At 49.6% G+C, this 15,108-nt stretch overlaps 1 protein-coding gene across 1 annotated transcript in view; it reads right to left on the bottom strand.

Annotated features, from left to right (window-relative positions):
* AKAP1 (A-kinase anchoring protein 1) overlaps window positions 1-12,271 on the bottom strand; it is a 41,748-nt gene extending 29,477 nt beyond the window's left edge. Inside the window, exon 1 of the mRNA XM_044994021.1 lies at window positions 12,180-12,271. The gene's annotated coding sequence lies outside the window, so the exon portion shown is untranslated. The remainder of the gene's footprint in view (window positions 1-12,179) is intronic.
* Window positions 12,272-15,108: the final 2,837 nt, after the last annotated feature.

Below are 15,108 nucleotides of genomic sequence, written 5' to 3'. Positions count from 1 at the left end.
CCCCAAACCCCTGAAGTCAGTAAGAATTATCAGACCTATTTTTCAGAGGAAGAAACTGAGGCACAGAGAAGTGACGGTCTAGTGTAAAGTCTAGGGGCTGATCATACTACACCCCACTCCCTTCATCTGCATTTAAATCGGCTACACTGGTATATCCGGCTGTATTAACATTTAATTTCACAGCCTTTATCATGTAAGCAGTGTCTACGGTACAGCGGCATAGCTGCAAGGCAGTAGCAGTGCTGTTGTAGCACCCATAGTGTAGAGATGGCCCTAGGTATCAGAGCAGCAGCACTTCTGATTAGGACTGTGTGCACCACTTTCAGGCCACAGCAGATGGGCTCAGGGCAGTTTCTTTATAGACATCTGAAAAAAGCGATGGTTTAAAGTGAAGTATCAGAATAGACCAACTGCAGCTTTGCTGCAAGCGTCTTTACCAGCCGCAAAGCTTACACATATGCAAATGGCACCCCACAAACATTAACCCTTTCACCACTTACTTGCTACAGCATGCCCTGCTAGAGTGTGGATGTAACCACATCAATGAGTGGACTCCTCCCACTATGCAATAACTTCATAGTTCACATGCTCTTAACATTAACCCCATCATACTGCCAGGCTCCCTCCTGCTCTACCGATTGTATCACCTTCCTATACCGAGGTCCCTATTTCATCTGATCTCAACAGACTGCTTCATTATTTACAACTCCCGCATTCACTCAACTCAGCTGGTGACTCAGAGCCACTCTGGTAGTCACATGAGAGGGCAGTATAGATAATTCTTCAGTGCTTTAACCAGAGCTACTGGGCAGGTTTTTTTTAGGATCATGAGCTCCTTTAACAAAAGTGAATGTGAAAGACATGCACCCCTCCACTACTCCCAACATGTGTGGGCATTAATTTGCCAGCTACTTTGTTCAGAAACTATGCAGAGGATGCCTAAAACAAAAGCCTTGCAGTGGGTTAGCAAGAACTTTCTCCACTGTTTCCAGTTGGTGAAGCCCAGGTCTACACTGGGCACTTACTTGGATATAACTACGTCACTCAGGGATGTGAAAAATCCACTCCCCTAAGTGACAGTTATACTGACCTTAAACCCCGTGTAGACAGCGCTACGTCTGCAGGAGAGCTATACTGACGGGAGAAGCTACCACCTCCCATGGAATAACTAAGCCAATAGGTCCCTCAGCTTAGAGCAGGGGTCGACAACCTTTCAGAAGTGGTGTGCCGAGTCTTCATTTATTCACTCGGATTTAAGGTTTTGCGCGCCAGTAATACATTTTAACATTTTTAGAAGGTCTCTTTCTATAAGTCTATAATATATAACTAAACTATTGCATGTAAAGTAAATAAGGTTTTTTAAATGTTTAAGATGCTTCATTTAAAATTAAATTAAAATGCAGAGCCGCCCGAACCGGTGGCCAGGACCTGGGCAGTGTGAGTGCCACTGAAAATCAGCTCATGTGCCGCCTTTGGCACGCATGCCATAGGTTGCCTACCCCTGGCTTAGAACGTCTTCATCAAAGCACTACAGCAGTGGAGATGCTGCATTTGTAGCACAGATTCGCCCTAAGAAAGCTGAGCCCAGACAAATGCAAACCATCTTATCTTTGGAGTTTTGCATTTCCTGCAACGTCATTAGGGGGAAAACTCGGGGAAACTGCTTGAATCCAGAGTACTCCCATTTTAGGCAGGTGCCTTGACTGGGGAATGAAAGTCACCCATAGCCCAGCACCCTCCAATGGCCTTACTCCGCCTGTGAGCTGGTTCCCACCCCTCTGCTCGGATTCCTGACCACTGGATCGAAGTCAATAGTGCTCCCAACCCAGCCACTCTTCTATACCAGCCTAGCTTTGGAATGAAGCCATCGCAGAGGCTCCAGACATGGCCGTTCCACCTGCGTCCCTACACAAGACTGCTGCAGGCCTTCTGCTGCCTGAAAGGCCTCGGGCTTCTTTGTGGAGATGTCACTGCTGTGATGTAGTCTGGTGTTCAGCTAGCTAGTTTGGTAAGAGATCCCTGCTTGGGACTGGATGCCACGACCTCCGCAGTCCATGACCAACGAAGAGAGACGTTAGACCACATGGGTAGCAAGATGTCCCACATTTGGGGGCACAGACCTAAACTGCTACGGCTGAGTGAACACTGCAGAGGATTTGCGCAAAGCTAGCTCCCGATGCTGGGCTGGTGTGAGGGCAATGAGAAAGACTAAGATTGTCTGAGTGACATTAAATACACATTTCCATACCTTACAAGTTTAAAAAAAACCCACCAAATCACAGCAAGACAGAATTTCCTGGCTACTTTGTTTTGTAACTGCAGTTCTCTTTTAAGGTCCATCTCCAGCCACTAACAGATAAGGCTGTAATTAGGGGTGTGTCTTCACGTACAGCGCTGCAACTGTGCCACTGTAGCTTCTCCTGTTGGCATAGTTTATCCATCTCCCCGAGAGGCAGTACTTGTGTCCCGTCGACATAGCGCAGTCTACACAGATTTTCCACACCCCCGAGCCATGTAGTTATATCGATACAAGTCTCTAGCACAGACCTGGCCTACGTATCACAATTTAACTCCCTGTTAAAGTGCTTTGCAAGAGATTAAGGAGGCGGCATTGTGCTTGGCACCTAGCAGCTTACACAGGTTAAAAATAGTTGCTTTACCAGTATTGCTAACAACTCTTTAAGACTGAAACTATTTCTAAAACCCACCAGTCACGCTGTTTCTTTCTGGCGCTTCCATTCAGCTTGGAGAAGAGGAGTCAGTTTCCAGGACTGATGCACCTGGCTTGCTCCTTGCCACACCTAAGCTCTGCCATTGACTTTGATAAGTGCTGGTTCAGGCAGGCACTCAAGATGCTACAATGTTTAGTTTACAAACAGGAGAATGGTTTAAACAAATAACTTCTCAAGGAAGTCAAACACCTGTCAAATGTATCAGTTTCCACAAACAGAATGTGGGTCTGCATGGGTACATACACACTACACCCAAATTTGGAGACCACACTGTCTCTGCAGTGCGCTTTTCCCCTACTGTGCAAATAAAGCCTGAAGAATAAAAGCAAAATAGGAAGAGGAGAGCACACAGCACATCATTCAGGGAGCAGAGCACCAGCCCCCTCCCCTCCGCGCACGCAAATGTTGGGAAAGGATGCTGCAGACCTTGAGCACAAGTGGCAACCTTGCCAGGCGAACAGGTATCTGCAAAGAGCAACATCAAGAGCTACTTAGCCTACGCACTGCACAGCAACAAGTCCTTGCCAAACAGCTATTTGAAACAAACACTCAACTAAGCCCCTTCAGAAGAGAAAAGACTAAAAGCAGCACTTCGCTCTCCGAAAGCGGCACTGCAGGGAAGCGTGAAGAGGACATCAACGATGTCAAGTGCTTGTGGAAACGAAAGCGTGCTGCATTCCGGCAGGCCGGGAAGAGGAAGCAAACCCTCACAGTATCTAACAAAGAGACTGGACAACGGAGAGGATGGTAACTTTTAGAGGGAACAGGATCCTTGCAAGAAGTCACATTCCATGCTTCAGAGATTGAATCAGCAAGGGACGGGCTCTGCCTAGAGGCTGTACAGACATAGTAAGACGCTGCCTACTCTGAGAAGCTTGCAATCTACATGGGTAAGATGAAGGCAAGGAGAAAAAGTATCATCAGACCCATTTTACAAACAGGGAAATGGAGGCATGAAGCAATTATGCAATTGCCTACGGTCACACGGGAAGTCTGTGGCAGTGTCAGCTCTCTTGAACCCCAGGCCCGCGTGTTAGCCATAAGGCCACCTTTTCACCCTGCAGAGTACATAAGGCCACCCTCACCTCCTGCGAAAGATCACTGGTTACATTCCAGCAAAACACCTGCATCGCAGATGTTGTGGACAAAGTGCTAAGGAGGATTGAAAGCCCCAGTGAAGTCCATAGCAGAACTCCCATTTACATCAATGGGATCCAGAATTCCAAAGCAAGTATCCCACATTAAAAACATCATCCCTTTAAGAGAAGGTTTCGCAGACACGGTACTGATGGGAATACGTTTTCAACCAATTTTAAGAGGCTCCAGGGACATGCCAAGTTGCTAATTTACAAACAGCACCTATGGAACGCTAGGGACACGCATAAGCAACCCACGTGGAGCACCAGACTACTGCTATTTATACACTGGAAATCACCTATTCAATTCTACTAGATGTTACTCAGCCATACAGCCAGGAAGGAATGGTGGTAGCAGAGGTTAACGGCAGTCTCATGTCGCACCTGTTCAGATCCGTTCTTTGAGGAACTGTTTGGATCAGTCACCAAAAGGCAAGTTCTCACCTTGCTAATGGTGATGCATGGCCCCCATAAAGGAGTACCCATCTCCTATGCGCAGCAGGAAATTTTGCTGTGGCAGTGAAAAATTAAACAGAACCTACATAATGGAACATAATAAGGCCTAGGGGTTGGTTTTTTTAATCATTGTCAAAAACACATTTAAAAAAAACGTAAGTTTTCAGAAGCAACTAGTGATTTGGGGCTTCTCAATTTCCAGGCTCCCCACATGAGCCAAGTTAAAAGGACCTCATTCGTAGTAAGTGCCGAGTTCCCACACTGAAAACCCGGATCCTGTAAGGTGTCTCAAGATGGGCGTCTAACATCACTAGTCACTTTTGAAATTGTAATTGGCTGTATTACTGAGAAGGGTCACAGAATGCTCACACTTAGCCCTGCAGGTATTAATAGCAAGTCTAGAAGGTAGGGCTTCAAGTCTAATTATTTCATTACTAGTGGAGATTGTTAAGAGTCCTTCAGGGTACACACTACCAGCCTGTTTATCCAGGAGTTTTAGAGATGTCAAAAATACCTTGATAAGTAAATGGGTCATGCTAGAGAAAAACACAAGGATGAGAGCTGCAGATAAATTCAGATGCGTTATTTAAAAATAATGTTTTTAAGACAGAAGTCCATTGAAATCACTTTTCACATGAAAGCAGCACCTTAGGGTAACGTTTTCAAAAGTGACAGCCACTTAGGCACCTCTGAAAGTTTTATCCTTCTAAATAAACTGGAGAAATGGTCTGACGTAAATAGGATGAAATTCAGTAAAGACAAATGCAAAGTACTCCACTTAGGAAGGACCAATCAGTTGCACACCTACAAAATGGGAAATGAGTGCCTAGGAAGGAGTACTGCGGAAAGGGATCTGGGGGTCATAGTGGACCACAAGCTAAATATGAGTCAGTGTAACCCTGTTGCCAAAAAAACCAACCACACAACCAGAATATCATTCTGGGATGTATTAGCAGGAGTGTTGTATGCAAGACATGAGAAGTAATTCTTCCCCTCTACTCCGTGCTGGTTAGGCCTCAGCTGGAGTATTGTGCCCAGTTACGGGCACCACATTTCAGGAAAGATGTGGACAAATTGGAGAAAGTCCAGAGAAGAGCAACAAAAATGATTAAAGGTCTAGAAAACATGACCTATGATGGAAGATTGAAAAAACTGGGTTTTATTTTGGAGAAGAGAAGACTGCGGGGAGACATGATAACTGTTTTCAAGTACATAAAAGGTTTTTACAAGGAGGAGGGAGACTAATTGTTCTCCTTAACATCTGAGCATAGGACAAGAAGCAATGGGCTTAAATTGCAGCAAGGGAGGCTTAAGTTGGACATTAGTAGAAACCTCCTGTCAGGGTGGTTAAGCACTGGAATAAACTGCCTAGGCAGGTTACAGAATCTCCATCAGAGATTTTTAAGAACAGGTTAGACCAACACCTGTCAGGCATCGTCTAGATCAGTGGTTCTAAACCTACTCATCACTGTGGGCTGCAGGTTGTGAATCACAGTGCCTCGCTAAACCCTGTGACAAACCCCTGCCCAGAGACCCCTTCAGAGAGAGGGGCCAGGAGCAGAGCCCCGGGCACAGCACCCCGCCACGCACAGGGCCAGGCAGCCAGGACCCAGATTTTTTTTTTTAAATGCATACAGCTGGACCACATCTGTGTGCTAATAGGGCCGCACATGGCCCTCAGGTTGAGAAGCACTGGTCTAGATAATACTTAATCTGCCTTGAGTGCAGGGGACTGGACTAGAAGACCTCTCGAGGTCTCTTCCAGTCCTGTGATTCCATAAGAAGAAACCATTACAGAGTTGAAATCTTTGTGATGCACCAAATAACTACAGAATCAAAATGTTGAAGAAAAAAGGGTGTCCAGAAAGATTTGGGACTGATTCATTTATATGTTTGCTCAGAATCCAGCACAATGGAGCTCTAGTTTTCACTGGGACAATAGCTACACAGTAACTCCTTGCTTAACATTGTAATTATGTTCCTGAAAAATGCAACTTTAAGCGAAATGACTTTAAGCAAATACAATTTCCCCATAAGAATTAATGTAAATGGAGGGGGGGGGGTTAGGTTCCACGGAAAGTTTTTCACCAGACAAAAGATTTTACATATACATACATACACACATACACTATAAGTTTTAAACAAAATTTAATAGTGTACACAGTGATGATGATTGTGAAGCTTGGTTGAGGTGGTGAAGTCAGAGGGTGGGATATTTCCCAGGGAATGCCTTACTGCTAAATGATGAAGTAGCACTCGGCTGAGCTCTCGAGGGTTAACACATTGTTGTTAATGTAGCCTCACACTCTACAAGGCAGAATGCAGGGAGGGGAGACAGCATGGCAGACAGACAGAGACACACACCCTTTGTGTGTGTGTGTGTGAGAGAGAGAGAGAGAGAGAGAGAGATGCACATTGCCCCTTTAAGTACGCCGACTCCACTGTAAGTACATTGCTTTTTTTAATAGATCAGCAAGTTGAGACAGCAGCTGGTGCCAGGAAGCTCCCTCTGTCCTAAGCCCTGTCATGTCCCCCCCACACTATGGAAATGGGGTAAGCAGGGAGAGAGAGGGACACCCTGACATTAGCCCCCCGCCCCCTGCACAGCAAGCAGGAGGCTCCTGGGAGCAGCTCCAAGGCAGAGGGCAGGAGCAGCACATGGCAGTGCAGGGAGGGACAGCTGAACTGCCCAGCAATTGATAGCCTGCTAGGCGGCTGCCACACAGGGAACTTAGGGGAACAGGGGAGCTGATGGGGGCTGCTGGTCCACCCTGGTTCCAAGCCCCCACCAGCTAGCTCCAACGGGCTGCTCTTCCTGCAAGCAGTCGACAAAGCAGGCGGCTGCCAAACGATGTTATAAGGGAACATTGCGCAACTTTAAATGAGCACGTTCCCTAACTGATCAGCAACATAACAAGGAAACACCGTTAACTGGGACGACATTAAGGGAGGAGTTACTGTATTGTAGTAGAGCCAACAGGCCACGGTCTTACTGTGCTAGGTGCTGTACAAACACAGTCAGCAGTTCCCAGCCCCCAGAAGCTTATCCAATCAAACTGGCCACCTGGAGCAAACACCAGAAACTGAATGGACATGGAGTCTGAGATCTCCTTCAACTTGTAAAAGCCAAAGGAGAGGCATAGCATTGGCAATGGTGAGTGGTTAGGAGGAAGCCAGCCCTGATGCTGCCTGTGCTGAGATTACAGATTTCAGTCTCCAGGGCTGTCATCTTGACCCATTCACAAGCTTCAGAATCATGTGAGGATTTTTAAAAGCATGACGAAGAGAAGCATCAACAGTGCTCAATAACACAACACAGGAAATGGAAACTGCTCTTTACCTAGCTAGAGAATGAGAGGGTTGGTGCCGGGATAGGAAGTGGTATCTTGAAATCTGTAGACTGGAGTAGAGGATAAGTCAGATGCAGCAATTTCCTGCAATATCTTTGGAAGATCTGGCTGTAATACACTTAGGTATCACTGTGGGCCAGGGCCTGTATGGAATTCCCTGGAGGAGAGTGACCAGAGCCCTCCAGGAACTAAGAAAATTGGGGGTTGATTAGACAAATTCACTCAGGTTGTAACACCTCCTGAGAAGCACCACCCACTGGAAAGGCTCACATACACTAGGGTCCAACTAGATTCTCCGGAGACAGGACTTTTGGATAAACGGCCTAAATTTAATCTGCTTCAGGGTCTCTCTTCTGATCCAGCCAACAAGCAGAACCTCCCGCAGGGTGCCCCCGCAATCTGTAGGGAAGGGTTGGAAGGACCAATGCCTGCCAGAGCCCAAGGTTGGAATGGGGCTGACAAGGATCATCGTAACCCAGTTACAGAGCCACAAACAGAACTAAGGCCTAGTCTACACTTAAAAGTTAGGTCAACACAGTTATGGTGCTCGGGGGTGAGAAAAATTCACAGTCCTGAGTGCTGTAGCTATGCCAACCCCGTCCCAGATGATGCAGACCAATGGCTCTCAAACTGTGGGTCAGGACCTCAAAGTGGGTTGCAGCCCCATTTTAATGGGGTCAGCAGGGCTGACAAATTGCTGGGGCCCGTGGCCAGAGCCAATGCCCGAGCCCCACCGCCCTGGGTGGCAGGGCTTAGGTTACAGCCCCTCGCCTGGGGCAGAAGCCGTTGGGCTTCAGTCTTGGCCCCACCAGGCTTTGGAATTCCCTTCCTCCCCCCACCCCGGGGGCAGGAGGACTTGGACAGGCTCAGGCTTCAGTCCCCGCTCCTGGGGTCGGGTAGTGGTTTTTGCTGTCAGAAGGGGATCGTGGTGCAATGAAGTCTGAGAACCCCTGAAGCAGACGCCGTTAGGTGGATGGAAGAATTCCATGGCCACTCAGAGAGGTGGATCACCTACAGCGATGGAAAAACCCTTTCCTTTGCAATAGGAAACATATACATTACAGGCACTACAGAGACATAGCCGCAGCATCCATCATGTAGACATGTCCTTGGAACGCCCAGCTCTAAATCCCTTGCTCTAACTGCCAAGACCCATTCTCTGCTGAGGAAAAGGCAGACTGTCCTCCTGGAGCAACCGTGCCATGCTCCAGCAGGTCATATGCTTCCTTTACCATTTCCCTCTGCAGGCTTGCATGGCTGTAACTCTGTAGATCATTCACAGACACAAAAACAAACAGGAGAAATGTGAAGTTAGCTCTCTTGCTACCACCTTCCTCAGCAACAAGTCCTTTCCTTTCCCCTGAGACAAAGTTCACAGCGTTCTGATAACACCTAGCAGGTGTTAGAGCAGCAGCATAAAGTCAGCCGAGCCCTAGAAACATTGAAAGTCAAAGCATGTAAGTTACCTTAACTCTGCTGTCCTTGACTCTTCCTTAACAATATAGCCTATGGTACAGCACACCTAGGGTGACCAGATGTCCCATTTTTTATACAGACAGTCCCATTTTGGGGGACTTTTTCTTATATAGGCACCTATTACCCCCCACCCCCGACCTGTTTTTTCATAGTCACCCTAAGCACACTTATCCTGAGCTATTTCATATTACTATGGATTGGTTGGTGTGAAGCTTTCCGGTGGGAGGAAGAGACTCCCCAATTACACATCCCTACAGATACCGTGTCTTCTCTACTGAGGAGGGCAGCTGCTTCCTACACTTTGCAAAACTGCCATGAATGTTTACCATTCCAGGCACAAGTCTACTTGCTCAAAGCTCATGACGACACTAGAAAAAACTCCAGTTCATATTTTTACCTGTGAGTTGAAAGAAACATGGCAAGCAGGCGAATAAAATACTGCCGGATTGTGCTACAATACAATTCCTCTCTTGCTCACTACATCCTCTAGCTACATATTGGCCTTATAAGCAGGTAAAGGTTGGAGAAGTCAGGTAATTATCGTTTCTGTTTACTCTCTGGTAGTGCCTAGAGGGCCCCATTATGCTGGGTGCTGTACAAACAAAAGAGACAGGCTAGTCTGCACTAGTAAACCCACACCTAACACGTCTGTCAACTCTCACTTTCATTTTTAAGTTGTTGCAACAGGGCTCGCAACTGACATGAAATCACACCATGCAGACTCTCACAGGACTCTGGGTCTGTACAATGCGTTTCTGAGAGTCTACAGCTAGTATTTCCTCAACAAAACATGGAGAGCTAGGACTTGAGTGGCGTTAACTACTATCTTTATCTGGCTTAACGCATGCACATACTGAAAAATGAAAGATTCCCTCTGGATATTACAGAAATAGATCTACATATTGGTAGAAAACTCTGAATCCAGCACCTAAGACAGCTATGATAGCATGTTGCACCTCAACTGATTCTCATCTACCTACCCACCAATTTTACAGATCAGAGACTCATGTAGTTTACACCACAGCATTCCAGCTGCCTTTAAACAAATTGTAGTAGCTCTGCAATGATTTAAAACAAAACCCCAAACTATAATTTACTCAGATATGAATCAGTTCTCAAGCAGACCAGAGGGTAAATCCTGACTAATGAATCCAATGGAAATTTTACCATCGACTTAAATGGGGTCAGGATTTCACCCAATTTCTTTTGGCCGTGCACAGTTTAAAAGGAGGTTGCTTTTTGGCTTTCAGTGGGAAGTATCTCCATGTGCTCTGGGCTAGTGCACGTCTCATTTGACTTGTGCACACTGCAACTCTTAGCAGGGAGGAAACCCAAAAGCCATTGGTCAATAGCCATGGATGAAGCCATGCTAAGCAAGACCTGACTGGGATTGCACATTGATTCGTTCGCCTAATTTAAGCGCCAACAAGCCAGACGGCGTGGGTTAGAAAGCTGTGTCACATCTACAACAGCAGCAGGTACATGCCTGCCCAGTCCCTCATCTTCCCTCAGCAAGGCTGTGCCAGGAGACCCAGAAGCACTCTGTTTCAGGTTGAAACAAGTACAGGGAGCTGATCTGGGATCAAAGGAGCCCAAGCCAAGTGCACAGACTTGGCAACGAGAAGACGAGTGACGTTCCTAAAGTTACCATTTAACACCAGCCCCTGCTCAGGAGCAGAAAGGGGTGACCTACACCAGTTCAGAACAAGGGAACAAACTACTGTATTGAGCCCTCTGCTAGCTAGGCCTGCTGTGGTGCTCAGGTTGCTTCCTGCAGCACGCTACCTGTTCAGTCTGGGTATACATGACCTTTGAAAGAGTAAACCTATACGAGGGAGAGTGACCTTGGGGAAAAAGGAGTTCGGGCCATTTCTCTGCAAATCCCAACAGACTAGGGGTCAAGAAAGTATCCTGATGCCCTCTAACTCCCAGAGATAAAGGCAGGGACTGTAAGGGGAGGCCCTCTCCTCCTAAGCTTTTAAAGCGGCACTGCCAGCCCCTTTCACTGTTGCAGGTATGCAATCCCACAGAGATGGTGCATAAATAGCAAGGGTCAGGGGGTCACTATACACATAGCCTGTTATGGGGGCGGGTGGGGGGGTTTCAAACCTGACACCAACCTCACCCTCTTAGGGTGAAATAAAGACAGTTAATAAAACACTGAGTACAACAATGCCAGACTCACTGACAACCTAGCTGCTTGGGTGGGAAATTTACACCATGCAATTAACTCTCAGCACCAGCACACCATGCAGTCAGGCTACCTCCTGCCCCATTTACAGTGGTAAAGCCAAAACCTGCTACCAAGAGTCCAGAAAAGAGAAAGCCAAGCAGGCCACACCCGGACAGAGGGGAATGGGAACACCCATTTCCCCCCTTACAGTATGTATGTGGGGAGAGGTTAGGAACAGGGATACAATGGGAAAGAAGAGCCATTTAATGCCCCCTTATAAGCACCATACTGGCCAGTAAGGGCTGACTGCACCCCAGTCAAGGAGCAGCTGGGGACACATTCGCAACAAGCCAGCGAGCCTGGAGCTCCGGGGGGCTGCACTGCCAGGAGTGGGGAGATACCCAACAGACTCGGACAGTATATCAGGGAGAGGAGCCCCAAGTGGGCAGCGGGGAAGGGGTGACCCCAGGCAGGTGGGAGGGGAAGGGCTGGCAGCACACGGGGCAGCGGGGAAGGGGAGACCCCGAGCGGGGGGAGGAGGGGCTGGCATCACACGCGGCAGCAGGAGAGACCCCGGGCGGGGGGGGGGGGGAGCTGTCGGGCATCACACGTGGCAGCGGGGAAGGGGAGCCCCCGGGCGCGGTCTGGCAGCACACCGGGGGGGGGGTTCCCACTCGAGAGCTGACAGCTGCCTACCACGCCGGCGCCCGCCCGTCACCGCTCAGCGGGCGGCCCAAACAATTCGGCGGCTCAGCCCCCGCAGCTCCCAGCGCGGCCCGCCGCTCTCGCCGGGGCGCCCGGCCCACTCCCGCCCCCTTATCTCCCGGAGAACGCGGCCGCCCGGGCCGATACTCACGATCCGTCCGGTGCTCGCCGCCCCCGGTGCAGAGCCCTCGTGCGCACCGTGCCCAGCCCCCCCCCGGCCGCTCCCCGCGCTGCCCCCACGTGCTGCCCGAGCGGGCCCTTCTCGAACACTGAGACATTCAACCGATACACCACGGCCCGCACGCCCCGCCCCCTGCGCGAGACAGCCACATCTCGCGAGACCTGCCCGCCGGCGAGCTCCTCGCCTGCCCCGACTCCGCGGCCAGGAGAGGCAGCTGCGCATGCGCCTTTCCAACCCACCTCCCTCCTCCACACAAGGGCCCGGCAGAGAGGGGCGAGAGCGCGTGGGGGGAGCCTAAGATCCCGCCCCTCCCCCCTATAGCCCCTGACCTGCCCCCTCCGCCCCTCCCCACAGCCCCAGCCCCTGATCCTGCCCCTCCCCCCCACAGCCCCTGACCTGCCCCCTCCGCTCCTCCCCAACAGCCCCTGCCCCCCACAGCCCCTGACCTGCCCCTCAACAACCCCTGATCCTGCCCCTCTGCCCCTCCCCTGCCCCCCAGCCCCTGATCCTGCCCCCTCCGCCCCTCCCCAACAGCCCCTGATCCTGCCCCTCTGCCCCCCACAGCCCCTGACCTGCCCCCTCCGCTCCTCCCCAACAGCCCCTGCCCTGCCCCTCTGCCCCTCCCCTGCCCCCCACAGCCCCTGACCTGCCCCTCAACAGCCCCTGATCCTGCCTCTCTGCCCCTCCCCTGCCCCCCAGCCCCTGATCCTGCCCCCTTCGCCCCTCCCCAACAGCCCCTGATCCTGCCCCTCTGCCCTCCACAGCCCCTGCCACCTCCACCCAGCCCCTGATCCTGCCCCGCTGTGCCCCACAGACCCTGATCCTGCCCCCTCCGCCCTTCCCCAACAGCCCCTGATCCTGCCCCTCTGCCCCCCACAACCCCTGCCCCCTCTGCCCCTCTGCATCCCCCAGCCTGGGGCCCTGATCACCCCCTGCCCCCACCTCAGGGGTGATGGAATAATTTGTACAGGGGGGGTGCTGAGAGCCATTGGACCAAACTGTAAACCCTGTATATGATGGAAACCAAGCCAGGGGTGCAAGAGCACCCTGAGTTCCAGCATCAATGCCCCACCCAGGGCACCTAATCCTGGCCCTGTACACTGGCCCGCCCCCACCCTAGGCTCCCGATCCCAACCCTATGCACACACACACACACCCCGCATCGCCCATCCCGGGCCCCTGGGTTGAGCTCCTGAGCCTGCCTCGAATATGTGCCCATTGGAGACCCTAGACCAGGGGTTCTCAAACTGGGGGGGGACCCCTCAGTGAGTTGCAAAGTTGTTACATGGGGGGTCACAAGCTGTCAGCCTCCACCCCAATCACTGCTTTGCCTCCAGCATTTATAATGGTGTTAAATATATAAAACATTTTTTTTAATTTATAAGGGTGTGGGAGATCACATTTAGAGGCTTGCTGTGTGAAAGGGGTCACCCGTACAAAAGTTTGAGAACCACTTCTCTAGACCGTCCCACAGCTCATGCTGCCAAGGGCAAGGCTACCTTCTATTTTTAGTGCATTAGCTGGATGACAGCACCACTGTCTCTCCTTGAGCTGGGCATTACACCCCCAGCTTGAAGTCTAGCCACACTCTGACACTGCGGAGTTGGAGAGGTTACTCACTTCACCTTATTGCTTTTGACACCCTGGATAACAGGAATATTCAAGGACTATTAAAAGAAAGACACTCCCATCTCCTCTCCCTGGCTTGGGGGGAATGCTCCCCTCCATGTCCTCTTTTTGGCTGGTGCAATGGTTGTTTTAATCTCCTTTTAACAACTGGGCATATGCTGCTGGTTTTAGATCTTTATGACAGAGGCACCTCCTAATCGTAGCAATTTCTGTGCAACCCCCAATGGCGCCTTCTTTAGCAGCCACTGGTATCTGAATCACTTCCTTGGAAGAACTAAAAATGGCTCTGTCATTGTTTGCTTGTGTTTCCCTTCATGTTAATTTATTTGTTTGTTTATCTGGAGTCTGTATTCTAACTAATACCCTAATCTGCAGAGACTGCACAACCTCAATCACCTAAAGAAGTCAGACAATTACTGTGCTCTTCAAACAAGCAATCAGTGGCAACTCAAGGCTGTTATACAAAGCTTTCAACAAGCACTGTAAAAGTAAAGAAACTTTAAGGGACAAATATGTTAGCCAGCAACTACAGCCACTGAAGATGACAAGCTATGGCAGAATCGGTATACGGATGGGAAACCTCAAAGGAAAATCCATTTTAAACAAAGGTATTATTTGGATGTCAAATTCCAGTTTGGTGTGTGGTTTCAATGGGATGTTATATACTTCATTTCCTTTCTTAAGTTGTTGGATAGTGTTATGATGCATTGCTAACCAGTTGCCCTGTTTCACCCCAGAGCTGGTTGCATTTGAATGTATAAGTATAAGGCAGTGTGATCCAATGTCTGGGCCATGATTGGGACTCAGGAGAGATGGGGGCTTATCTTAGCTCTGCCACTAGCCTGCGGTGTGACCTTAGGCAAGTCACTGCACCTGTCTGTGCTTCAGTTTCCTTAATTGTAAAAGGAGAACATAGACCCCATTCTCAGATCTACAGCTGAAAAGTGCTACATACGAATTAAGTATTATTAAGGTTGTCACATGCATTTATTTTGTAAATCTAAGGTATGTTTCCATTGGTTCATATCAGTAACAAGTGTAAAATACTGGCCTTTTACTCTCAGAGACTTTTTCATTGGGAGGAAAACAACCTTGGAGCTAGGAAGGTGGGAAGGCTAAACCATCCATTGGGCTGAAGCACGAATGCAAAAAAATTAGTGGGTGCTTAGCACCCTCTGGCAGCCAGTCCCTGCATCCTCTCCCCAGTGCCCCCTGCCCCCAGCGCCCGGAACAGCTGGGAGGGCAGAGAAGGAAAGGGGACAGGGTGTGA

The sequence above is a fragment of the Mauremys mutica genome, chromosome 19, assembly GCF_020497125.1.
Source record: "Mauremys mutica isolate MM-2020 ecotype Southern chromosome 19, ASM2049712v1, whole genome shotgun sequence".
Lineage (NCBI taxonomy): Eukaryota > Metazoa > Chordata > Testudines > Geoemydidae > Mauremys > Mauremys mutica.
Note: the sequence above shows the minus strand (reverse complement) of the source record. Positions and strands in the feature narration are given on the sequence as shown.